Source organism: Ambystoma mexicanum, chromosome 2p (assembly GCF_040938575.1).
Source record: "Ambystoma mexicanum isolate Mex_15411 chromosome 2p, UKY_AmexF1_1, whole genome shotgun sequence".
In the NCBI taxonomy this organism is placed as follows: Eukaryota; Metazoa; Chordata; class Amphibia; order Caudata; family Ambystomatidae; genus Ambystoma; species Ambystoma mexicanum.
The window spans coordinates 461,145,469-461,171,062 of NC_090923.1; positions in this window are offsets into that span (position 1 = coordinate 461,145,469).

Here is a 25,594-nt window from a genome sequence, read left to right on the forward strand (position 1 = left end):
GTGATAGTGCGCGGTAGAAAACATTATGCCACTTTCAACGAACAAGTTCAACTTCAGCGGTCTTTAATGCTACGCTATTGTAATTATATTTGGTATAAAGTAATCTAAAGGGTTACTTACAGTACAATTGCAATTTCCATTGTCTACGAGTGGTGCAGTCCCAAAATACGACTCCGCGTGTGCCAACGATCTTTCGCATAGTGATATAATATGTAAACGTGGTTTCGTTTCAGAAATTTCATCTTTATCTTCTCTTACGTTTTAGCAACACTCCTTCATTTAAGTCTTTCATCACAATCTCTGTCTGTCAAGGTCAAAACACAATACAACCTTATAGTCTGCTTGGTGAGCCTCTCCGGGGCCCGAGAAAAAAATGGAAGCAGCTGACCTTCACTGTGAACGAGCATAAATTCTTAATTTGCAACATTCTGTGTAAAGCCATCTGTAGAAGTTGGTTTTTGCACGCCATGTTTCTATATTGTTTGCGTGATATTAAAAAAAGTTTGTTTAAAGGACGTTATGGTTCTAAGTACAGCTGAAAGACCCCTGAAAATAGCAAGTTATGGTAAGCTATGAAAAATAACTTGCGCCACCACCATGCACTGCTAAGACTAACACCCAGGACATCAAAGATGACATCGCAAATGTCATTGATGAAATCACTGATGACATCACATGTGTATGTACTTTTCATGGAATTTGTGTACTAGGGATTTTTATTATAATGTTCCGAAAAAAGTGTCAAGGATATTGCAATAAATATAATACCGTTATTAGTGCTTTGAACGATGCATTGATATAAAGAGCATTGTATTATGGGATTCTATGTAGTATACTGAGCTACTAATGGAGAAAGATAGCATTGTGTGCAGAGTACAAGATAAAAGTATATTTGTAATGTTAATATGTTGAATAATGAAATGATAATTGTCCTGAAATGTTCGAAAATTCACAAAATGGGGGTGTTCTGAGGACGTTATTCGTATTGTGTGATTGCTTAGCTGTATGCAATGAGGGAATGGTACAGAGAGTAAAGTGGACGCCGTCCGCGGACACCGCGGCTGTTCGTGGACAGGGCGTGGTACATCCGGGTTTTTCCAGGAAATCCAACATGGAAAGAAGACTGTACGGATCAGCCAATCAGATGTCGAGGTTGTGGATTTGTGTTGAAAGAGACTGTGTGTGGTGAAGATGGCAGAAGTGGAGAAAGTCAGGGTGTTGGTGCTCGGAGATATGTTTGTGCATGGTTTACAGCAGTACGCTGAATGCAGGCATGTTGCAAAGAACTTTGATGTGAAAGGAGTGGAGGTGGTGTGGAGCACTGTTGCTGATTGCAATGTACAGGGAATTGTACAAGTTTGTGCGGATATGGCCACGATGAACAGTCCGCATGTGGTAGTTTTGCACTATGGTGCTTTCCATTTGGGCAACGTCAGTGCCCCTACTTTGTTGGCTGATTTGGAACGCTTGGTTCAAGCCGTAATGAAGATCCTTCCAAATGCGAAAGTAATTTTTTCTGGATTACTACCTAGGGCAATATGGGACAATAGTTCAGTTTTTTGACCTCAGCAAAACATTGCTAGGTGTGTCATCAACCGAGGCATGTGTGCCTTCATGCTTAGAGCTGGTATGTTCTTCTGTAACAATGAGAATATTGATGCCAGTAATGCTGTTAATTTTAAAGAAGATGGCATTTCTTTATCTTTTACCGGAAATGCCTTTCTATTTTGGAATGTAAGGGTTGCTTTGGAGAAGGTTATGTGAAGATTTTAGGAGTAAAGTAAGAAAAAAAAACAAGAAAAAAAATATAAAATAACAGGTGTCTGTCAAGCATCTGTAAAAAAAAAAAAAAACGGCTCTTTTCAGAGCCAACTTCAAAGAGGAAATGGGGCACACTATTTAAATTTACATTCACCACGCTCAGATTTTCGATGTGTCCGCGGACATGGCGGTAGTCCGCGGACATGAAAATCACTACAAGGGGGTTAGTATGTTCTATGTCACATGTCAGGGATATTATGGTTAAGTTGTGCTACTAAAAACCTATGAAATTCAGTGAAAAAACGTTGTTAAAGGGACATTATGGTTAAGTTGCGCTATTAAAAACCTATGAAATTCAGTGAAAAAAACTTTGTTAAAGGGACGTTATGGTTAAGTTGCGCTACTAAAAACCTATGAAATTCAGTGAAAAAACTTTGTTAAAGGGACGTTATGGTTCCAAGTAAAACCGAAAAACCCTTGAAATTCGCCAGTTATGGTAACATAAGCAACCATAACTCGCGCCACCGTGCACTGCTAACACTAACACCCAGGACATCAAAGATGACATCACAAATGTCATTGATGACATAACTGATGACATCACATGGCTGGCTCTCCCTTTTTATCCTTTACTGACATATCGAAGCCACATAGTTTTCTTCAGCAACAGTCAGGAAGTAAAAATTGAAAAGGTACTATATTTGTAGACTTAGGGTCCTGTCACATCATATGAAACATGTACATAGCAGAAGATACAGGCTTGAAAGAGAGCAATCCTTTCTGTGCATTATGGTTATCAGCACTTTCTCATAGTTTTATTTTTATTACTCTACCTTCCCTCTATATGCTCATATTTGTATACATTATACTCACTCTCCATAGAGTGAATGGGAAAAAAATTTTGCTCGCGCATACAGCCCAAACCGCTGGACGGATTTCCACCAAATTTGGACCAGGAGCAGCGGCTTGGTCCCGAAAGCATGCTTTTGCAAATTTGCTGAAAATCCGTCCAGTAGTTTTTTTTAAAATGACCAAAAAGTAGGTAAAAAAAATTAGTGATATCTGTGTTCGGTTTGCGGATACACTTCCCTGTTCGCTCCGCGGAAAGTGTCCTGATTGGCCAATCGTCTTGCGTGATGTTCGCGGACAAGCAAAGTGTTCGCTGATTGGACGGCGTGGAGAGTGAAGCGCGTCAGATTTTTCGGTAGCGCCCGCCATATTGGATTCGCGGACGTCCCCGGACAGCGCGGTGAAACTTTGAGTGTGTTGGTGTGTAGGAGTGTTTGGGGAGGGTGGGAGTGTATGAGATAGGATGAAAGTTGTGTTTTTTATGTGTTAGACGTTCTTTTTGTGTTCAATTTGTTTGCGGCCATCACGGGTGTTCTGAAATGTTCTAAATAAACTGACTAGGGGGTTTTCTAAGGAGTCAATATGTGTCTGTTTTGTTCGCAAGCAAAGTGAAACTGTTCTAAGAACACTCGCGGTGTCCGGGGAGTGTTCGTAGGTGGTGTCCTGAGGACGCTGTCCGTATTGTTCTCTGTCAAGTTGAATGTGTCCTAAGAACACGCGCGGTGTCCTGAAATGTTCGCAAATAAACAAAATGGGGGTGTTCTGAAGACGTTTTTGAGAACACTCCCGGTGTTCTTAAATGTTTGTAGGGGTTGTTCTGATGACGCTGTCCGTATTGTTCTCTGTCAAGTTGAATGTGTTCTAAGAACACTCGCGGTGTCCTGAAATGTTCGCAAATAAACAAAATGGGGGTGTTCTGAAGACGCTTCTAAGAACACTCGTGGTGTCCGGGGAGTGTTCGTAGGGGGTGTCCTGAGGACGCTGTCTGTATTGTTCTCTGTCAAGTTGAATGTGTCCTAAGAACACTCGCGGTGTCCTGAAATGTTCGCAAATAAACAAAATGGGGGTGTTCTGAAGACGCTTCTAAGAACACTCGCGGTGTCCGGGGAGTGTTCGTAGGGGGTGTCCTGAGGACGCTGTCCGTATTGTTCTCTGTCAAGTTGAATGTGTCCTAAGAACACTCGCGGTGTACTGAAATGTTCGCAAATAAACAAGATGGTGGTGTTCTGAAGACGCTTCTAAGAACACTCGCGGTGTCCGGGGAGTGTTCGTAGGGGGTGTCCTGAGGACACTGTTCGTATTGTTCTCTGTCAAGTTGAATGTGTCCTAAGAACACTTGCGGTGTCCTGAAATGTTCGCAAATAAACAAAATGGGGGTGTTCTGAAGACGCTTCTAAGAACACTCGCGGTGTCCGGGGAGTGTTCGTAGGGGGTGTCCTGAGGACACTGTCCATATTGTTCTTTGTCAAGTTGAATGTGTCCTAAGAACACTCGCGGTGTCCTGAAATGTTCGCAAATAAACAAGATGGTGGTGTTCTGAAGACGCTTCTAAGAACACTCCCGGTGTCCGGGGAGTGTTCGTAGGGGGTGTCCTGAGGACGCTGTCCGTATTGTTCTTTGTCAAGTTGAATGTGTCCTAAGAACACTCGCGGTGTCCTGAAATGTTCGCAAATAAACAAGATGGTGGTGTTCTGAAGACGCTTCTAAGAACACTCCCGGTGTCCTGGAATTTTCGTAGGGGGTGTCCTTAGGACGCTGTCCGTATTGTTCGTTGTTAAGTTGAAAGTGTTGTAAGAACTATCGCGTTGTTCTGAAATGTTCGTAGGGGGTGTCCTGAAAACGGTGTCCGTATTGTTCGCTGGCAAGTTCAAAGTGTTCTAAGAACACTCACATTGTTCGCGGACATTAAAAGTTTCCCATAGATCATAGTTGAAATATTTGACTCTATGGATGTGATATGCTGCGGTGGTTGTTTCCAGGGCATAGAGTCTTGGGTGCATGGCCATTTGGCCATGCACCCAAGACTCTATGCCCTGGCAACAACCACCGCAGCATATCACATTCATATTTGCTTATAACTTTGGGTGAAAAACAAATGTTTAAGGAACAAAGGTATTAGATACTATGGATGTGATATGCTGCTATGGTTGTCCTTATTATTGTATACTTACTGTTTGGTCTAGTAATGGGAGTCCATGTTTTTCTTCTTCATTTCTGTGATAAAAGAAAATAGCATGTTAGTATTAGTATTTTGTAATGACTTATTACATTGTATAAGCAATATACTTTTATTTTTTTTCGACCCTCATATTTAGTAGAGTACAAATCAGAGTACTGTGCAATTTGCTCAGTTTCTGTATTTGTTGCTGAAATCATTGGGTCTGTGGGAGAAAAAAAAATCCATGTTGGATTAAAAAAAAAACTTTTTCTCTTATGCTACAGTTTATTTGTTTGTTTGTTTTCAGTGTTCACTTGTTGTTTCTGGCTAATGCTTTATACTTTGCTTTGTTGTATTTTTTTTGGAGCAGTAACAGATTCTTCATTTGTTTTGATATTATAAAATTTTGGAGCAGTTAGATACCAATTGGCGTATTCTAACTGTCTATTTTTTAAATATATTTTAGTGGTTTTGATTTACCTATTTGGATATTGTTAAATTTTGGGACAGTTAGATACCAATTGACGTATTCTAACTGTGTATTTTTTGGCCTAATTTAGTGGTATTCATTTATCTGATTAGTTGTTGTAGAATCTTTGAGCTGTTAGATAGCTTTTGGAGTATTCTAACAGTTTATATTATTTTAACACAAATTTATAATTTTGGGACAGTTAGATACCAATTGGCGTATTCTAACTGTGTATTTTTTGGTCTAATTTAGTGGTATTCATTTATCTGATTCGTTGTTGTAGAATCTTTGAGCAGTTAGATAGCTTTTGGAGTATTCTAACAGTTTATATTTTTGTATCACAAATTTACTTAAAGGTTTAAATACAGTTTATTTATCACATTTTGGTTTTAAGAACATCAAATAAGCGTTTGTAAGATTTGCTGGTAATCTCTGCTTTAGAGTAATGGTACTATCATTACATTCAAACCATCCACATTTCTTTTTTATGTATGCAGTGTAGTGCCCTGAATTGGTTGTGGCTCCTGCGTGGTAGATTATACCTATTGATGTGAAGGTTTTCTTACCAAGTGATATTTGACCATGTGTGAATCCAGTCAGCTTGCAGTTGTTTTTGGTACCATCTGCATTGTAACGTAGAAGCATTAGTATTACGTATTTACTATGTGTTTGTATTACTAACGTGGAGCGATTATCTGAATTGCAGGTAGAGCATAATCTACCATGGTTTGCATTTTGTACAAGTTGCTGAAATGGAATGGATTCACAATTTGGTATTGATATATATATGAAGCGTTCATTGGGGATTTCTTCTTGTGTCGCATTGTTGCAGAGAGTGCATGTATGTTTCCACATGTATGAAATCTGAAAGATTTAATTTATAGGTATGTTTTTGTTTTCCAGTACTTGTAGTAAGTACATTAGAAATTCTTGTGGATCTTCCTGTGAGTTTATAGTGAATTTCACCATTCCAGCACAGTAGTCCAATTGTCGTCTTATTCCAAAAACACTATATGTGTTGTCAGGATTGTTTGCTGCATTTCTGTGAAGTACTAACATTTGCAAACACAATGGGTCTGTACTGTGTGAGTAAATGTGGTCAACAATTGGTGGTAATTGAAATAGAATATTCATTGCTACATTTGCATAGCAACTTACACCAACTATATTTGAGAATTTAAATGGTCCAGGTAGTTCTGTATCTAACTGCTTTTTTTGGAGTTTGTCTTCCTTCTTTAAAGAAGTACCTGGTTTACTTTCTCTAATTGATTCTTTTTTGTTTGTGGTACTTGATGAAGTATTAGTTTCTTTTACGCTCTTTGGAGGATTTGCAGTGACGTCCTGTTGCATTTCTGTTTGATTTAGTTTTCTTTTACAACGTTTTAGTTTTTGTGGAACAGAATATGTGTTTAGATGGGGAGTGTATATTGAGCGAAGTCTATTATATTCTAAAATGCAAGGAATATCAGCGTTTACTTTACTTGCATCAAAGTTGATTAGAAATAGACCGTCAAGTGTACGTAAGCGTGATAGTGCTACGTAGCTCATGCCTTCTTTAAAGACTGTGTTACCAATATCTATCATTGCTTTGTCACTGTACCCAGTGCTCCATTAACTAGTCCTTGGTCCCCGTCAAGGTTACGTTTAAGCATTACTCTGCAATTTAAGGATAATTTTAACATCTTTTCTAAGCCTGCTGTGTTTGAGATTGATTTTTCTAAATTATTTAGTCTTGTTGTGGCTTGGTCACACATGGGTAGTGTCATACCATGTACATCTAGTTTGTCTGTGGAGCTAATTTCCATTATCGGTTGCATTTCTTTACTTAGCATGATATCATTGAATTTGAAACAGCTTGCAATAGTTGGCATTAAGGCCATACAATTGACATTTTTGTGGGCTAATTGTTCCATAACATCTGTAGCACATGCATTATCGCCATAAAGTGCATTAATGTGCTGGGTTTTCAATGTTGCTTCTGCTTCTTTAGAAAGTATACCAACTCTCAAACTTTTTAAAATGTTGGCATAAGTTAGATCTGCAGATTGGCGCATGTTTTCTGTTAATTCTCTGTATTGGAAATGTTGCCAAAGGTTGACATTTCCAATGCTGCCAACAGTTTTACGGCAGAGTTTGTGCCCTAATGTTTTAAAAATAGGTTCACCTTTTACTGGTGTTAATTGAAGCAGATCTCCAAAAACAATAATGTGTTTTCCTGCAAAGAGCTCTTCATAGTCTGTTTTGAGTACGTCTTGTAATCTGAAGTGAATCAAAGATAACATCAGGTTGGAGACCATGCTCACTTCATCTATTAGTAGCATTTTAATTTGTTTCAATACTCTGCGTAATTCCATTGCAGCTTCTGCAGAAAGTTTGTAATAGTCTAATTTGTTCTGGTGTTCTACTGGTAATAGAAGTAATCAGTGTAATGTAACACCACCTATGTTGTAGGCAGCTAAACCTGTGGGGGCAGTGACAACAGCTGACAGTTTGTTGTTTGTCAATTGTTGAAGGAACTTACTAATGATTTTGATTAGGAATGTTTTGCCAGAACCAGCTTCACCACTGACGTACAGTAGTATAGGTTTATAATTATGGCAGGAACATTCTTTATTTTCATGTTTTACACCATGTGCAATATGTTTTGTTACTTCTTGAAAAATGCTACTTTGCTCATTGTTTAGTTTTGATTGTAGTATAGTTAAGTCTTCCTTATCTTCATACTGACACATGGTGTTTTCTACTTCTATCATAGCTAATTCTGCCTCATTTGTTATTAGTGGTTCTCCCAGTGGTTCTTGGCTTCCTGTTACAGAAGGTTGACTACTGTGAGGAGTATCCTTATCTAGTTGAGCTTGGAGTTCTTCTTCATGTTGCTGTTCATTGTGCAACATTGTTTTGTACTGTGTAAAGTTTACATCAGTTATAGTGCTTTCATTTGCTTTGAAAGCATCCTCATATGAGTCATAGTTATCTAGTAATTGTTCTTCTTTTCTCCATGGTTTGAAGAGTTGTAGCAGGGACATGTAATATACTTCTTTATGTTGAGGAGTCTTCAATGACAATTTGATATGATTAATTAAATTTGGTTTAGTGAGTTTAACTAAGCTGCCTTCACAGTCTGTCACTCTATATTTACCTTTTTTTTCATCGCGTTTCATATTATTTTTGTATGTGTAGTTTTGGGCTATTTGGTATAGACACATGTTTTCCAAAGTATTACTTCTGTTTGGGTAGTATGTGTCCAATAAATTGTTTTTTAAAATGTCTTGGCTGTTGGGATCATGTTTGGCTATTGTTTCTATATCTTCATATGATTTTAGAACTCTTTTTCTAGATTTAGCTGGACCAAGACTTAGCCATACTATATTTTCAGATTTACCATACAATGAAGTACCAGTTAAACGATCAGCTGCTTCATAAGATCCACATTCTCCATGGGTGAGCATTTTTATGCCCAAGCTGTATAATTTCTGAGATACTGTTTTACAGGTCATTCCAGAGGTCTTGGAGCTCTGTCTTTTCTGCTTTAGTTAAGTATGCTGTGACATATCGTGCAACTGCAGTAGAATTGTCTGCAATGTACTGCACATCTACGTTTGCATTCCATAAGTGGGCAATGATTGCATTATAATCATTGATATATTTTTCTTCTTCTTTTCTTTTTATGTAATATGTATTTTTAGGTGACTTTCCTTTAACAGTATGTCTAACTGAAGACATGAGGTTGTTTACTTGACCTGTATTTGTAACTGGTCTAGGGAAACCAAATCGGCATTTGGTGTAGTATTTGCCTTTGTTTTTGTATTTGCGACGACAATATTTTCCACATTTGTGTCTTTGAAATTGTAAAATTTGTGCACAAAGATCACTATTTGTGGCTTCTGATGGAATTTCACAAGTGACATATTTTTCAATAGACTGTAAAACAGTGGCATCACTGTCTTGACCAAATTTAGGAGCATCTTTAATCCATAAAAGCATGTGGATATGTGGTGCTCCTCTGGCTTGGTATTCTTTTCTCCAAAAGAAGTGTTGCACTTCTCCAAGGGAAGGAACAGTTTTATTACAAATAAAATGTAGCATAGCAATGAAGCGATGGTGAAAATATCTTGAAACATTAACAGGATCCAAAGAACAAAGTTCTCCAGGTGTTAGAATATCTATGTTTGTTTTGTTTTTATTTGATATGCGTAGGAAATCATGTAAATCTTCCCATGCATATTCTGCACAACTTAATGTAACAAACCAAGTGGGTGGGCCAAGGTTTCTGATCATACAACGTACATCTCCATGACGTCGAAACCAGTACTCTTTAGTACCACGCATATTTGCTAATAAATTTGTAATATTTGATTGTAAAACCTCATCCTTTTGTTGCACTTTCTCTAATAATTGTGTAGCTGTCATATTTTGAAAGTGTGATCCTGATTTTAATATGTGTGCAACTCCGTAACATAAAGTTGCTAGTTCACTTTCAGGTGGAATATGTATTCCACATTTTGTCTAAATCTGGGATCTTCAGAATACATTCGTAATGAGCGGTATTCTGAAGCTGATATTTGAATAGGTCTATCATCATACCTTCCTCCTTTGCCAGTTGGAAAGACTAGAGGAAAAGCACGTGCTTCTATACTTTTTTCCCATATACTGATTGGCGATCCTTTTGTTTGGCGCATTTGGTAAGTTTCTAGTACATCTTGTACGGTGTCATTACAGTGCAAAGGATGAATTGTATAATGGTCTAAAGTATTTGATATTGTAGCAGGATCTAGTAGCTCAAATTGACCAGCTTCTTGTGTTTCTTGAATTATTTCAGTTGTATCTTTCAAGTTTTCTTCAATATTAATTTCTTTGTAATATTCATTATTCTCTTTAAGATATTGGAAGGCTTGTCTAACTTTATATAAATCTACCAGTTGTTGCCATATTTTTTTGTCTTTTGTAGGTACTCCATTTACTAATATAATTAAAGATTGCTGCATTGGACGTTGCACTCCTAGAGTATGCACATTTTCTTCTAGATTTAATGGTAAATAAACTACTTTTCCACGAATGCCTTTTACCAATTCAGAGGGAGGTAATTTTGCTGTTTTTGGTTGAAGGCATATTATTGCTTGAAATGGGTGTACTGTTTGAATTATGATGCTCTCATATAAATTAAGTTGTTGTAGAGGTTTTGGTACTGGGTATAATTCCAAATTATTTGTGATAGAACGTGAAGGAGTTTGGTTGTTGTCAAGTTTTGTAGTGCAATAACTGCAAAGTATTAAGGGCTCAGTTATTTCATATTTGTTTTCTGCTAGAAGGTAGAGAGCTAATTCAAACCATTTAGAATCTTCATTGTCTTCTATTTTGTATGATAGGTCCACAGTTTTTGTGTTACTTTTATAAAAAATTCTACGGCAACATACACATACATGGTTTGGTACTTCAGCTGATGTACTTTTACATTTTAGTATTTCTTTTTTGTATGTGTTTAGCAAAAGGTTGCCATGTGTAGAATTGTTGCTTAATTGGTTTAAAGCTATTTCATTCTGTAAATGGCTTTCACTTCCAAAATATTTTTTCTGGATATAGTGAATTTCTTCAAGTAGGTCTTTTGCTGTACCATGTAGAAGGATGTTATTTAACTTTGCTAGTGCTAAAGCAGGACTTTTAGCATAGTACAGTTTATAGACTAGATTTCTTATACTTGAATGATGTGTTGATATCCTTTTGATATCATGGAAAGTGGTTTTACAAGTAGGTCCTGTAATGCAGGCCAATGAATGTCCTTGTAGTCCTGTGTACTTGCGCACTGGACAGGTATCTATATTTTGCAGTAATTTAATTTTGATTGTGTCTTTGCTTTTTACATATTATTGAGGAATTGGTGTAAAGATTTGAAACATTGTTTGGGAATGTTACACATTGACGTGCATGACCATTTGTACACTAGACGTTCTGATTCAGTTGAATGGAGGGGTAATTCTAAGTTTTCAGGGCATATTTTTGTAAGGAGTACTTCTTGTTCCATTATGGTATTATTCACTTTTTCATAACCTCGACCACTGCTATTTATGGCAATTGTATTTGTTTGCTTTTGTTTGTACGCTTCCTCATTAAAATATGGTTCTGTGCTCGTAGTGTGATTCCATTCACCTCCGCAGATACTTAAGAAGTTCTTTCTGTTGACATTTCGCTTATTGAGAAGTCTTTTTTGTAATTTAGTTATTAGTTTTGTTAGTGGTTTCATTTTGTTTAACAGTAAAATAAATACATTTCTTTTGAGAAGAATTGCACTGTCCATCAATGCTTCTAAGATTAATTTCCTACGATAGGTTTTAAGCTTTGAACCTGATTTCTCTCCTGTTTTTATAAGATTTTGAAGGACTTTGTGACGGTATATTTTGGCTAAAATACTTTTCTTGGTATGCTTACTTTGCACTATATTAAAATTTGAAGAAGTAGTTTTATCTGTACTGATAGCTGATTTTCTGTTAATTGTTTTTTGGTTTATTTTACATTTTGATAGAGGAAGCGAAGTTGTTGTACTTGAAACTTCTTGTGCTTCACTAAATGATTGTATTAGCTGTTTTGTTTCAACTTTTTTTTACAAATTCTGCTAGAGATGGATGCTTATGTTGGACACCTTTATTTTCATTTGCTCTAATTTTGCGTTGCTTTCTACAGAGTTGTCTTTTGGTAGGCATTCTTTAGGGTCTGTTGAAAAAAATAAAGAAGATATGGGTTGGGGTGTTCTGGAATGTATGTGTGCTGTGTGCATGAGTGTTTGAGTAAGATGATAAAGTTGTATGTAATGGTGTGTGATTGTGCATTGGGAACTAAAACTAGTAGGGATAGGTATTCTTGAATTTATGTGTCACTAAACTGGGGTTCAGATGACAAAAAAAGTTAGCTAGTGATGTGGAAAAGTACAAATAGTAAATCTAATGTATACAATTAAAACAGTTGTTTGTTCTATAATATGAAAATTGTAGTGGTTCAGTTGGCTAATTTGTGTGTCCAAAAATAGAAATTTGTGGGCCATTCTGGTTGTAAATCGCTGTTTACGACATGGAAATTTTTGGACAAAATGGTACAAAATCTCTATTTTAAGAAACTAAAATAGCTGGTATTAATGTTATAGTATATTTGATTAATAATATAAATATTATGGTGATATTTTACTTACTTTTTTTTTTAAATTAACAGGTAACTTCTTAGTTTTTCTTTCTTCTTCGAATTCGGCTGCTTCTTTTCAGGAAACTGGTCTTCACTGCAACTGTAAAAGCTTCAAATTAGTAACTTTGTTTGTATATAGCACTGTTTTTAATTTAGATATTGATTTTTTTAGTTGAAATCCTCAATGCCTTCTGTAAAACCATTAAACTAATTTATTTACATAAGATACATTGCATCAGTTCAGTACATATGATATGTTCTTAATGAACAAATTGTATTGAATGACTAACTGTAGCAAAAATAAAATATCTTTACTATGTCTTGTGAAATTTATAATATATTAGTGAATACCACTATTTCTGTAATTAAACTGTTCTAGGTAATAGCGCCTCAATGTCATGTCTAATTTAAAGTAATTAAGTAAATAAATAAATAAAAACAAAAAATATGAAATTGTATAAGTATTTTTTATAAAGGTTTAAACATAGATTGTGTTTGCATGCAATTTTGTTTGAATATATGTAGTCTATATATTTCATTTAAAAAATGTTAGTTTAACATGATTTGAGTGTGTGTGTATAAAGAAAGTAAAAAGTATAAAGGTGTATAAGTGATAGTTGATTTTAGGAAATTGAAAAAAGTACAGTAAATTCATTTTACAGATTTTACAAGGTAAAAGTCTGTTTGAAAATGTGTTCATCTACCACAGCTCTCAACTCACACGCTTTTGGCGGGTGTCACACGCCTTGTAAAGGGCAGACTCACCCGCCAAGCCTCCTGCACGCCCATTCATTCCAATGGGCGTCTCACCCGCTAAAAACAAAATCGGGGGATTTCACCCTCCTGTAAAACAAAAATGGTTGAGAGCTATGTCATCTACTATACAGAAAATATGCATACCTGAAGTTTGTGTTCATGCATATGGAGTAGCTGTAGATCTTGGATTCCCACATGTGGAAGTACACTGGCATGGAGTATGTGGAATGAAGTGGTTGGATTTGCTACCTCTCTGTGCTACTTTGGAGACAGAGCAACATCCAGACATAATTGTAATTCATTGTGGAGGGAACAGTTTAGGGCATGTGACTGGAATTTTTTTGCAATTTGCTATGAAAGAAGGACTGAGGAAGGTTATGGACATGTTTCCTAATTCTCAAGTGATATTTTCACTGATTGCGCAGAGACAAATGTGGCTTCGTTCTTCTTCATTTGGTCCACAAATGGAAAAAGCAGGGCGCAATGTTAATAAGGCTGTTTGTGGCTTTCTAAGAGATTTTGGCATGTCTTCTTTTCACAATGAAAATATTATGTTTTGTAGTACATACATTTTTCGCAGAGATGGAGTCCATCTTACTTATGCTGGCAATCAGATTTTTCTGAGAAATGTATAAAATGCATTGCGACCTTTTTTGGAATTACAACGACGATTTTGAAGTAGATGTTAAGCATTTACAATTTTTGACTTACAAACACCACCCAAAGGCTCTTTTCAGAGCCACCACTTCTTTCCAGAGAAAATTACAATGTTTGTGATGGAGTAGTAACCCAATTTTTTTAATGTTCGCGAACTGTTCGCGGACTTCTAAAAAATACAAAGAGCCCTGCTTCATTTATTTTCACTTCTATTAACTGGGAAAGGCGGCTCTGAAAAGAGCCTTATTTTTTTTTGATTTTTGTAATTTTGTATTTTTTTTGGTTTTTCAGACACGACACACTAGGAGAGGAGGGTAAAGGAGGGTAAAGGGGGGACACCAACCACAGGGATAAGTAAGGGCGAGCTGAGAGAGGAAGATGTAGAGTGGGTTTTATTTGGGTAGTGAGCAGGTCTTCTCGTGCTCTGAGACGATAGTCTCAAAAGCACTCCGAAGTCACTCCCCCCTGCAGAGTACTGTGTCACAGTACATACATACAACTGTGACCCTCGAAAGGTAAGGGTCATCAGCATTCTGTATGGCCTGTGAGGCAGCTTGAGAAAGACGCTGTCCCACAGAGGTGGTCCTTGTGGTGACAGGATCAGAAACAGAGGATGAAGTAGAGGAAATCAACCTTCTACGTTCTTCGCAAGGTAAGCGCAACTTAACCATAACGTCCCTTTAACAAAGTTTCTTTCACTGAATATATATATATATATATATATATATATATATATATATATATATATATATATATATATATATATGGGGCAGCAATCACCTAACGGTGACAATACAATTCAGAAAATAAGTAAAACAATTGAGTAATGTAGAAAGACAGTGCAGGACCGACACCAGTTTTACCAGCCTTGGTATGGCTGTAGGCATGACAATCCTGCTCACAATGCCTTCCTGGATCATGCTGAGGACATATCCTCTCCCTGTCAAGGCGGTACAGGGTTAGGATTTACATGTCAGTGAGGGTCCATGGTGTGTCCCGAACCCAGGGTATGGGTGCATGCCTTGCATGGCGCCTCCTCCTCATATTCCTCATCCTCCTGTCCACTGCCTCTTGGTCCCTTTGTTGATCCTGAAGCCGTTGCAGAGCTATGTTGGCTTACAGTAGCTGCATATCAAAGCTAACTGCAGTCAGTGGCAGCATGGTGGTGTTTGGAAGTGTCTGTTGAAGGTGTGGCCTTTTTCAGCTCCTTCCTGTTGATTTAGGTGCACCTGAATGCATTGGGTGCACCTGTGGCCTCATTTCCCACACCTGCAGGAATTTTCGGCCATTTACCACTTGCTTTCAGGTGTAGGTTTCGCCGCCTTGCGCTTGCCTGTGTTACCATCATTTTTTAGGGCGGTAATACAGGAAGAGACAGCTTTCGGATGTGCTGGTGTTGCTGCATGACAAGGTGCAAGCTGCTATTAACAATCAAAAGGCTTTATTTGAACTCGTTCAGTCCTTGCCCACCCCTAGTACAACGGCTCTGGTGTTACACCTTCTCTAGCCCTTTGTAACGCTCTGTCATCTTTCTTTGTGACTAAGATTGAAACTATTTGAAATGGTATTGCGGTGGCGGTCAGTCAAGTCTCTCTTGTGCTACTCTGCCATTGCCTGGGTCCACCTGGTCCTCTTTCGCTGTGTTCTGTGAATGTGACATTTCTGAGGCTATTCAGTGCCTTAAATCCACCTCTCCAGCTGACCCTATACCGCTTACCTTGCTTAAAGACATCTCAGGCGAGGTAATTTCCCATATTACAGAGGCAGTCAACATGTAATTCTCTGGGAGCTTTATTCCCAGCCCATTGAAACATGCACTGGTTATACCTCTGCTAAAAAAGCCTACTTTTGATCCTGGACTGCTTGAAAATGTTTGCCCATCTCACTTCTACCTGTATTGATGAAGGTCATGGAGGCCCTTGTCTTCCCTTTTTTATCCTTCTTCCTGGAATCGTCTGGATGTTTTGATATCTTTCAATCAGGCTTTCGCCAGGGAAGAGGCACTGAGTTGGTACTCAATTCTGTATTCGACGATCTCACTTTCCTGCTTGACCAGGGTGGAGTGGGAGCAGTACTGCTACTGGATTTATCCACGGCTTTCGACACAGTCGATCATACCATACTTATCTCCCGGTTGTCGGAAGCCGGGATATCTGACAAGGTTCTAAATTGGTTTTCTGCCTTTCTGGCCGACCGCTCTCAGTCCGTCTCCCTCACCCCTTTGTGCTCTGAACCGGTAGGGCTTAATTGTGGGGTTCTGCAAGGATCTGCACTTTCCCCTATACTTTTTCATATATATATATATATATCAGGTTCCTCTTCCTTTTCATCCGCTTCCACGGATTTAGATTCTACTACTATGCCAATGCCACCCAGCGGTTGGTACGTCTTGATCTAACTCGTCCAGACACTGCTGCCCAGTTTAGGAGCTGCCTGGAGGACTTGGGAGCATGGATGGCATTACATTCACTTAAACTTAACAGGAACAAGACAGAGGTCCTGGTGGTGGGCACTACCAGTCCCCTCTCCTTCTGGACCCCTGACTTCTGGCCCTCTTCTTTTGTCCCATTCCCCCTTGCGTCCACTTCTGTGAAAATCCTTGGGGTTAAGCTCTCCTCCTCTCTATCTATGGCTGACCAGGCTGCTGCCTTCAATAAATCTGGCCATTTTAAACTCTGTGTATTGAGCAAAGTTCTCCCCTTCATTCCTGCCCAATTCCACGCTCCTGTGGTTGCGTCTCCAGTTTTGAGCACAGTTGATTACTGCAACTCACTGTCTCTGGTCCAACCTGGCTATTTTATAAATAGACTTCAGCTGCTTCAGAACGCTGCCACTAGAGTAGTCTCCCGTCCTCCCCCTCGTACTCACATGTTGCCTGTGCTCAGAGAACTTCACTGGCTTCCTATGGAGAAGTGCATTTTGTTCAAATCACTGTGGTTCACCATCCACTTTATAAAGAAGGAGCTGAATACCTCCAGGAAAGGTTTTCCCTTATGTACCTTCACTTACCCTCCGATCTCAGTCTGCTCTTCTGCTATCGGTGCCCCATATCAGGATGGCTAGGATTGGGGGACGTGCCTTCCCTATGGTGGCCGCTAGGTCCTGGAACGGACTCCCGTTTACGCTACGTGCCACTACTGACCATCTCTCTTTTTGATGATTACTCAAAACACTGCTTTTTTAGTCCCTTATCTTCTTCCTCCTCCCTCAGCACCATGGTGCCCTTGGATGTACGTGCGCTTTATAAATCTGCCTAACATAACATAACACGACTGCTAACATTTTGACTGCCCATTCCTTGTCTGATCCCTTTCTGATTGTATTCTGTTTGTACTTAAACTGTATATATATATATAATTGCACAGTAATGTAACCAAAGCTGAAAATGTTCTTGTTGCTTCTGGCGCCCTGATACCCTCGGGTCTGGCACGCATTATAAATAATAAAACAAACAAACAAACAAGTAGGAAGCATGGTTTGAATGTATTTTACATTATACATTAATTAAATAGTAACTGAATATTATTATTTTTTCTTTTCATCATAATGCCTGTCATACCATATTTTATAAATTCCAAAATCACAGTATATTTCTAAAAAGTAGCAATTTCATTGTTCACTGTCCTTGTGGGCAGGTCCAGACCAATACGCAAATAGTATTATTCCTCTATAAAGGGACAGTGAGCTAAAACGTGGTTGTAGAGCCCACTGTGTGGACAGAATTCCAAAGAACATGTTATTTGACCCATGTTCATACTCAGTAGGGATTACCCAGTTCTGAGCCTCATCATTGACTGAGGGGCTGCCACACACCCCTCTGCTGGGGACATGAAGGAACGTAGTGGGGAGAGGGATTTCTGGTTGGGTAAAGCCCTACACTGGCACTAATGTTGAGGTATTACCAATGAAGAATGTTGAAAATAAGAGTTAGTTTGAAAAAAGGTTAGGACAACCTAAGAAAGCAAAAGTAAATCCACTTTAATATTTAACCATTTAAAATCTCAGGACATGGCCTTCCACATGCTGCGCAAGCCATATTCACTGCCCAGGACATGGATGGCCAAGTCCTTGAGGCACAAACGTTAATTGTGTGCACTAAAGATCAGTGGGAAATTTCTCCCGCAGTAAAACAGATTAACAACAAAAACTATGAAATGGAAAAATAGAAAGAAGAAAGAAAAACACTCCAACTCAGGAGCAGTAGGTTTTACAGCAGGTGACAAGGGTTTGAATATCACTTGGGAGTAGGGGTTGTTCTCATGTTTTGCATGCATAACTTAGCTCATGAAAGCAGACAAATGCAAATGAAGGTCTGTTCAGTAGAAATTGGGATATGAGGTGGGCGGGGGGGGGGGGGCGATCCCCTGCACTAATAAAGCAATAAGAAGCCAAAAATACCTACTTAATTATCGCCCGTAGATTATTACATAGGCCCTTACAATGGGGCAAATGCTTTTCTACACTGGTTGTCCTCCATGGTTTGCAATAGTGGGCCATTTTGATTACAAAATAGCGCATGGACTTGTGGAAAAACTGAAAAACATTGTGAAATTTATATTTTTAACCTCACGCGCAGGAGTCATCAAAATCATAAAAGATTCGGGAATGCATTTCTTTATGCACATTAAATTTGTCATGCATGTACATTAATGTGTACATGAGGGTTTCTCTTGTATATTTCCGAGCTGAAAAAAGGCCTGCGCTGCTTATACCATGACAATTGTTTCTCTCTTTCAAAAAAAGGACAGCTGGAAATGAGCTATTAAATTGTGAACCAATTTGTTTTAGTTAAGGATCATTAAGGAACAGTGAACTGGCTTGGTCCAAAAGACTGTCAGTAATTGGTGACTAAAACTATTGGACCAGCTGGATTTTTTCAAATGGCTGTGCGAGCAAGATATGTGGTTTTTTGTCCTTGGCAATATAGCAACTATAATTACAAAAAATGAATGTTTGTTGTTTAAAAACAAAACAAGTGTCCATGATCATTTTATTAGTAGATTTTTCTGTTGGCTATTTTGCAACTGCATTTACTGTAAATTATTCGGCTGCCTTGCTTATGTGGTGGCAGAACTGCAGATTAATTCGAGAGATTTTTGGCAACCTGAAGCAACACAGTTATACAAGTAGTACATTGCAAAACTCCAAACAGATACATAACCAAATGCATGCCCGTAGTGCACAGGTATAGATTGGACCAGCATATGACACTTTCTATTGTGATGTCCAGGGAATTAGTTAACCTAAGGATTTGTTGTTTTTAAAATTAAATATAACATGAAAGATCACCTGTATCATGTTTAATTGTATGTGTTTAGCGCCTAACAGCTAAACGATTCACAGAGATCAAAAACGGAGTAGATAATTCAGAATCTGTTTTCGAGTGAGTGCGCTTTCAGTTGAATTTTGAAGAGAGAGGAGGTCAGAGACCAAATAAAGAGAGGGGGCATTCCAGTGTTCAGCGGCAAGCAGGGGAAAGGAGGTGCGGTAGCGAGAAGAAGCACAGGGTGGACAGGAAACAACCAGAAGGAAAATAGACTGAGAATGAAGAGAACAAGAGGGGGAATAGAAGGAGACCAAGGAAGAAAGATAGAGGGGGGAAAGACTGTAAAGATATTTGAAAACCAAATAGAGAAATGAGAACACAAGTCGGCTTTCAAAAGCTAACCACTGGAGAGACTACAAAGTATCTGAAATGGAAACGCACAGGGAGTGCAGAGGACAGGGATAGAGAATTTGTATATCAAGCAGAGGGGCAAGATGAGTGGCCAGATGGCAAAAGATGCACAAATAATAAGCAAAGACAGTACAATAGGCGAGAAAAGACTAAGGATGGAATAAGAAGTTGAAGAGCATTAAAAGGTAAGAACCATCTGGATTTGCAGATGTTCTGGGAGAAGAAGAAGAAAGAGGAGTCATACATAGCTCCATGGTTACGAGCCTTAGTAGAGATGATGTGTGAAGAATGGTGGAAAGATACAAAAGAGGGGAGGGGGTGAAGCAGGGGGAATGGTAGAGGCAGGAAAGAAGAGGACTTACGTTTTTGAGGGATTAAGATGAAGATAGTGAGAGGACATCCAAGGCTGAATAGGTAGTAGACAGTCAGAAAGAGAGGAGTAGTGTCTGAGAAGGTCAAAAGGACAAGGAAATCTGTGAGTCATCCACATATAGATAGTAAGAGAAATGAAAGGAAGAAATGATAGAACCAATAGTGGAAGTATAAAGAGAAAAATGGAGCGGACTAAGCACAGAACCTTAAGGAATGGCATAAGATAGGGGGAAGGCCTGGGAGGAAAGACCAGGTGCAATTGGAGTGATAGGATTGAAATAATTTCAGAACAAAATACCGTAAACCTAGATAGGAAAGGCTAAAAAGGTTGAGGGAGTAGTCAACCATATTGAATGCTGTTGATAGGTCAATGAGTACTAGAAGAGAAGCACGTTTTGGCATTGCAAAGGATAGAATAGACTCAGAGAATCCCTGTAGAACCCGGATTGAAAGGAAGGAAGAAGAGAGTGCAGATTAACGAATGAAAAGACTTGAGTATAGAAAACCCATTCCAGAAGTTTAGATAAGAAAGGCAATAGCAAGATGGAGTGGAAATTAGAGGGCAGAGAAGGATTGAACGTACATTCTGTAAGTATAGGAAGAATCAAAGTGTGCTTAAAGGAAGAAGGAACAGTAGCAGAAGACAGTGACAAGTTAAAGAGGGCATTATGGTAGAGAAGAAGGGAAGAGTATACTGTGGGGAACATAGAAGAAGGTTAAGGATTCCCAGGGGCAGAGTGAGGAAGAGTAGCGGCAATATGAGAAGTCAAGAGTGGAAAGCTGCCATCACTTCAGTATGCAAAGGGAGAGGTGTGGACGATGAGGCAGGTAGAGAAAAACAAGTGGTGAATGTAATAGAAGACTGAAGAAGGCCCATTTCTGAGAAGTAGTTAGCACATTCTGAAGCTGAGAGGAGAGAAAGTGAAGCAGGATCCAGAGAAGAAGGGACAAGAATGTGATTTCGATTGAGAAATAGACGGCTGGGCTGAGAGGAGAGAGAGTCAAAGAGGGTATTAAAATACTGTTGTTTAGCTGTGAGCAGTAGAGTGACATAAGTAGCAGGAAGGGTAGACATGAAATCAAGATCAGTGGTGGCTCTGGATTTGAACCAGCACCCTTCGGCTTGGTGAAGCACCCAACAAGCTGAATGGAGGGAAGGTGTCATCCATTGTTGGGAGGGTTCATAAGAAAATCAAAAGGGAGGCGAAGGATAAAGAAGGTTGAGGGTATCATTAAGCTACTAGAAAGGAGTATAGAGACTGAGTCGGGAGTAAGAGATGAAAAATAGCAGATATTTAAAATGCAACCTATTGTCAACCTTAAAGGGGTCCACTTTTAAAAAGCAAGGTAATTGCATACAGGGAACCAGCAACCAAGCACTTAAATGCTGTTCTGTCACCTGTATACAACTGTACTATGAACACAGTCTGTCTCCTGTGTCTATCCTTGCTGGGAGGCAGGACGGAGCGCTTTCAAAAGCACCTACAGTCTTGCGGAGTAAGCCATGGAGTGAGTTGGAGAGTGACAGTTGCAGTCGCTGCCTGGCAGTGGGAGCGGGCGAGGAAACATCCGGATCCGTGTTGGAGGTAAGATCCCTCATTGAGAACAACGCTGCACAATCACCCCCTACTACTGCTGTGCTGCAAGGACTCTGCCTGCCACTGAATCTCTATTTTTGCCGGCAGAAAAGAGACTGCCACTTGACTGAACGGTGACTCTTGTCCCATTTCTAATGGTACTACCGAGACCATGCACAAGAAGGCAGACAAACGTGGGGGAGGTAATGCCATCAAGGCCCAAGATACTCTGTCAATGTGACCCCACCTGAAGCACAAAAAATGTGTACAGAAGAACAGAGCATGAATTGGACCATTAATGGGACCAAGCAGGGGAGAATTGAACAAGGGGAAGAGGAAGAGCAGCGAGAGCCAGAAAAGCAACCATTTCCAATGGGTCCTCCAACAGAAACTACCTCGCTGAAGTACACTCAACCCTTAGTCATCCAAACCCTCCTCCTCCCCGCATTTTCGATCTCAGCTCCAGTGGAAATTGCCAATCCCTCAACGGTCTTGAAGACAGGGGCCTCAAGTATACAGATCTCCAAATAGAATGTTATGGATTCAACTGCCCTAGCAGAAGGAACAATGATGGGGGGGTTCAAGGCCACACAACTGGAGGAACCACCATATCCAGTCACAGCCCCAACTCATATTCCTACGGAAGCTATGGGCCAGGTGCCTGAGGAGGCATCAGTATTTGAGGATGACTATTCGTATCTCGAAGCAGTCGTTAACCGGCCCATTCCACCAGAGTGGGCCTTGTTGTCACCCCCGAGATGACAAGGGATCTGGTACCCCTGCTGTCATCCGGATCACCTGGATCACTCTTAGAACGCCAACATGCAACTCTGGAGTTGCAATCGACCCAAGATATCGTAACCCTTAATTCTACGAGATTTTATCAGCGTAGGCTAAGTGACTACTCCAGGACTTACACCTCAACACTAGCTATGCCGGGTACCAAGGGTCGCTTTTTCCCAGATCCTAGTAGAATCCAATTGCCCACATGTTTGGCAACGCAGGAAGAAGATAGAGTGCCAGTGGGTAGTTCCAGTTGCACCGGAACAATAGAAATACCAGAGGAGCCTCTGGGTCGTTACCTAGGTCAAAAGATGTAAAAAATACCCCTATTCCCAATAACCATGCATTAAAACCTACAATGTCATCCACTTCATCCTCTGATGATTAACACTTGACCGAGACCTTGAGGGACACAGGTGAGCCCTTGACACACCAAGTACAGATGATTGGAGGGGTGGATCATATTCAATTACCAAACTTGATACTGGCAGCTCTAACAGTGTCACACTTACCTGGACTCTGCAGGAGCGATGGATCTCTCGGGTGCCCTCCTCCTGCCCCAGGTAGTTTCCTCCCTGTTCTGGATAGGGTGCCAGCTGAAAAAGGTCTAACCTGCTGGTACAAAAGAAGGTATCAGTGTAATGCTCCTTTTGGTATCCAAACCTCCCACTCCCAGGCTCCCTGTGTGTGCTTTCTGGGTGTCTGTGCTAGGCTCACTTTAAGACTAGTTTAGTGGGCTCTCCATCCTACCAGATGCGGGGCGCTGAGTCTTGGATTGATTGTAGACCAGTTACTTCACTGGGTCCTTTCATCCTTTGGTTCTGGATTGCCAGGTAAATTGTTTACTAAAGTCTCTAGCAGTTTGTTCGGATTTGCTACAGGCTGCTAAACAATATGCACGCTGGTAAAATGAGTTCTGTCCACATGTCTTGTAGATCGCTGTCTGGTGCGTGGAGTGCAGTAAGAAATCACAAGATGCGGAGATACCAGAATGCTGGGAAGGCTTGCAGCACTTTGGCTGAGTTCTCGGGACGAGGCGAATTGGGCTGCGTAAGTGTTGTGCTGCGTGTCTTTGGCTTTGGGCAATGCGTGACTAAAACATGTAGTGCGTCTTCTGTCTTACTTATGTTTTTCCCCTTTTGTATTTGCAGGGGCCAGAGCGGTCACGCTGAATGAGAACTCCTGATGCAGATGTCCCGCGAGCTGAGTCAGCTGAGACCAGGAGCGCCGTCAGATTCAGATGCTCGTGAGCGGGGCTGTGCTGAGGACGGATCAGGTAAGTGCTGGTAACGGGTGAATGATGCAACGCTGGATCCAGAGCTGTGGTGAGCGTGTGCGTACAGAAATCACATGAAGCATGGGCTGAAGTTTGGGCATGGCTTATTAAGGCAGCCACACCCAGAGACAAGACCGCTGCAGTTCAAAGCGGTCAATGGAACTAACCCTCCATGTTGGGTGAGCAGGAAATAGAACCCTTACAGGAAGTGTGCCTCAAAACAAGTTATTGTTATCATTGCCACAGGGTTTTACCCTAAATGGGATGTGGGAAATCACTGGAAAAGTCTTATATGCCAGGTCCTGACTCACATAACCCCTATTTGCCTGTTGACTACCCTTCTAAGGGCTATTGAGAAATAGTGCTTAACTGGGGGGCCAGTACCCATGACAGTTCTCCCCCTCAAGGCCACTCCCAAGAGTGCGCCTCCCGATCACGGCTTGGTGGGGTTGAACCCAATGAAATCCGTTCTGCAGCTGAGGGGCGTGAATGTTTTAGCTGGGCTTCCAGGACCTGTCTTGTGGGCCATACCCTTTCCAGTCCACTAGTTAGTATAATCTTTTCTTCATCATCTTAGAGTCTAGGATGCTTTTGACTTTGTATTCGATCTCATCCCCAATTATCACTGAAGCAGGGGGTGCTTGAAATCGCGTTCCCGGCTGCACGAGTTTCAATAGCGAGACATGGAAAACCGGGTGTATGCGCATATGAGGCAGCAAAGTTAGCTTCATGGCCACTGGTGAGACCACTCCTTCGATTGTGAACGGTCCGAAGAACATTGGTTGGAATTTATTTTCTGGTCCCTCTGAGTGCCATGTAACATGAGGCCAACCATACTGAATCACTTACTTGGTAATTTGGTCCTTGTCTTCGGTGACAATCTCCATACCTTTTCTGTGTCTCTTTAGCCATTGTCAAATGAGTGACAGCCTTTTTCATAGCTTTTGAGATTTGTTCATGTAAGGTCTTGACTGCCAGAATCTCGATTAACTCTGGTGGGTCATACACCGAGGTTCGTGGATTCTGACCGTACAACGTGTAGAAAGGGCTTAACGGTGCAGAGGAAGGCACCAAGTTATTGTAGGCATATTCTGCCATCCATAAAGCCTCCGCCCAGGCTTGGTCTGTTTGATGTAAGAGGCAATGAAGATATTGCTCAATGGTCTGGTTTGTGCGTTCTGTCTGTCCATCGGTTTGGGGGTGATGACTTGTAGACAGGTGAACCTCAACTCCTGTTAGATCACAGCATCTCATCCAGAACCGTTACACAAATTGACTGCCTCTGTCCGATATCACCGCAGATGGGAAGCCATGTAATTTAACTATGCCGTCCAGGAAGACTTGGGCCAGCTTTGGAGCTGATGGAATTCCTCTTAACGCTATAAAAATGAGCCATCTTGGAAAAAAGATTGACAACAAACAGTATGGTGTTGTACTCAGAACTAGGTGGTAAGTCCATGATGAAATCCATCAAAATGGTGTGCCAGGGTTTTGGTGGTATTGCGAGGGGTTGTAATAGACAGGCGGGTGTCAGTCTTGTGGTTTTGTTTTGAGCGCATGTTCCATATGCCTTAACAAAGTTGGTGACGTCATCCTGCCAGGTTGGCCACCAGTAAAATCTCCTGATTTTCTCCAGGGTCTTTGTTACTGCTGGATGACCCTCTAGGGGGGTGCTGTGAAAACTTGTGATCACTTGTTCATTTAATGGACGTGTTGGAAGATAATGGCGTGTCCAGTAATAAGGCAGGCCTTCCTGGATGGAGAATTGAGTTCCTTTCTTTTCCCACGCCTGCAATTGATCCACTGACCATCTGTCTCTGACAGCCGCTCTCAACTTTTCCAGAGGTGAGTCGGTAAGTCCACACAGTCCTAGTATCTTGTGCCCAGGGATGATATCTACTGGCTCCTGAACGACGTAGGCATGCTTGCCTTTACCAATGCATGACAAGGCGTCTGCTTTGCAATTCTTGACTCCTGGCCGATGAGTAATAACGAAAGCATACTCAGCTAGAAACAGAGCCTCTGAAGCTGTTGGGATGACTGTTCCTTGGCGGAGAATAGGTATTGCAGGTTCCGGTGATCAGTTATGACT